The sequence below is a fragment of the Arachis ipaensis genome, chromosome B03, assembly GCF_000816755.2.
Source record: "Arachis ipaensis cultivar K30076 chromosome B03, Araip1.1, whole genome shotgun sequence".
NCBI lineage: Eukaryota > Viridiplantae > Streptophyta > Magnoliopsida > Fabales > Fabaceae > Arachis > Arachis ipaensis.
Window position 1 is genome coordinate 102,661,347 of NC_029787.2, and position 2,413 is coordinate 102,663,759.

Here is a 2,413-nt window from a genome sequence, read left to right on the forward strand (position 1 = left end):
AAGACCTTGGTGTCCAGTACCTCTTTGGGTTACTAAATGCTCTGTAGTGAGGGTTACTCTTGATAATGGATTTTCAGCTGATAATCCCGGGTTAGTTAACCCAAGTTACCAAGTGATAAAGCACCCCTAAGAGCTTATTCATCCAAGTAGATCCCTCACACAGGAGCACCACAGACACTTGCCTCAAGGGTAAAACCATTGATGCCTAGCCTTATTACTTACTCTTTTTCTTTTGTTTTTCACTTCCATTGTTCTTTCCCTTTTCTCTTCTTAGGATCTTGTTATTAACTTAGTCTCATGAGTATATCCAAAGTCAAGTATTCAGGATAGATAGTTGTCCTCCTAACCTTGTGGTTGAACTAACTTAGCTAACTTATGACTACCCCAAAGATTCATGAATGCACCTCCACATTAGGAACTCTACTCTGGTATTTTAAAAACATAATCATTCTCTTCTTTAATTTGATTTAAAATGGACAAGCTTACAAGTAAATACGGGAATGATGCAGTGACATTTAAACCAGAAATCATGGACCTATTCAGAAGGAAAACTTAAAAGACAGAATTTAAAAAGGGTTCAACTACGAGCAACTACAAATCAAAAGTGCATTCGGACTTTCAACTTTTAACAATTCTGAGTACAATGGAATTAGGTAACAATACAACCTTCGGGTGATGATCTCTGGTCCCCCTCTCTCTTTGTCATCATCCTAGTTTTTGCTGCCTCGCTTCTTTGGGTAAAGGTGCACCATTTCCTTATAAGATTCCTGCAAGGTTACTGGAATTTGCTTGTTCCCAAAGCACTTGAGACATAGTTAGCTTACATGCATGCATGTGCCTCTCGAACTCAATTTGGTGTGTGAACACCAAACTTAGTTCTTTGCCCAGTACAAAACATTGCATTTATGCAGAGACCCTCATATCTTGCCATCAGCAAAGCAATGATCACCTAAAGTCTAACTACATCTAAGTGGTTTCTCTTGATTGGATGGAGCTAGCAATGTTCTTTTGGAGTGGAGTGTAATTCTAACCAATGTTCTTTAGTGGAACACCAAACTTAGAACTACACTATCACTCTTGGATTGTTCTGGTGTGGAACACCAAACTTAGCTCCTTACAATACAGGGGAAACAACTTTGTGATTTTTATTGAAATAAAGATGAAAGTGAAACTACCTGAGGTTGGGTTGCCTCCCAACAGAGCGCTCTTTTATCGTCGCTAGCTCGACGAGTCCTTAATTACTTGAGATGGTACTTTACTCTGGGGTTTTCCCCCATGTTCCCAGATAATGCTTGAGTCTTTGTCCATTCACTGTAAAAGTCCTTTCTGAACCTTCATCCGTGATTTCGATGTGGCCATATGGTGATACTTTTGTAACCATGAAAGGTCCGGACCACCTTGACTTGAGTTTTCCTGGGAACAGCCTTAATTTAGAATTGTAAAGGAGTACTTGCTGCCCTTTTTCGAAACTCCTGGGTGCCAGATGCATGTCATGTTTTCTCTTTGCCTTCTCTTTATACATCTTAATGTTTTCATAGGCTTGTGACCTGAATTCCTCCATCCTTGCAGCTGCAAGATCCTTTTTGCACCAGCAGCAATACTGTCAAAATTTAGTATCTTGATAGCCCAAAGAGGTTTGTGTTCCAGCTCCAGTGGTAAATGACAAGCCTTCCCATAGACTAGTTGATATAGAGACATTCTAAATGGAGTTTTGAATGCTGTTCTTTATGCCCAAAGAGCATCATCCAACTTCTTCGACCAATCCTTTCTAGATGCGCCCACAGTCTTTTCCAAGATCCTCTTCAGCTCTCTGTTGGATATCTCAGTTTGCCCACTTGTTTGAGGATGGTAAGGTGTGGCTACTTTGTGTTTTACCCCATATCGTAAGAGGAGAGCTTCTAGTGGTTTGTTACAAAATGGCTCCCTCCATCACTGATGAGGGCTCTTGGGACTCCAAACTGGCTAAAGATATTCTTCTTGAAGAAGTTCATGACTACCTTGTTATCATTAGTTGGGGTTGCAATAGCCTCTACCCACTTGGAAACATAATCCACTGCTACCAGGATGTACTTGTTTGCATATGAGGTTGGGAATGGTCCCATGAAATCAATTCCCCACACATCAAACAGTTCCAGTTCCAAGATAAAATTTTGTGGCATGGCATTTCTTTTGGGCAGGTTTCCAGATCTTTGGCATTCATTGTAGCTTTTTACTAGTTCCTTGGCATCCTTGAAAAGGGTGGGCCAAAAGAATCCGCTTTGTAACACCTTTGCTGCAGTTCTGTCCCCTCCAAAGTGTCCGCCATAGCATGAACCGTGGCAGTTCCACAGGACTTCTCTCCCTTCCTCTTCCGAAACACATCTTCTAAGAATTCCATCTGAACATTTCTTGAAGAGATATGGCTCCTCCCACG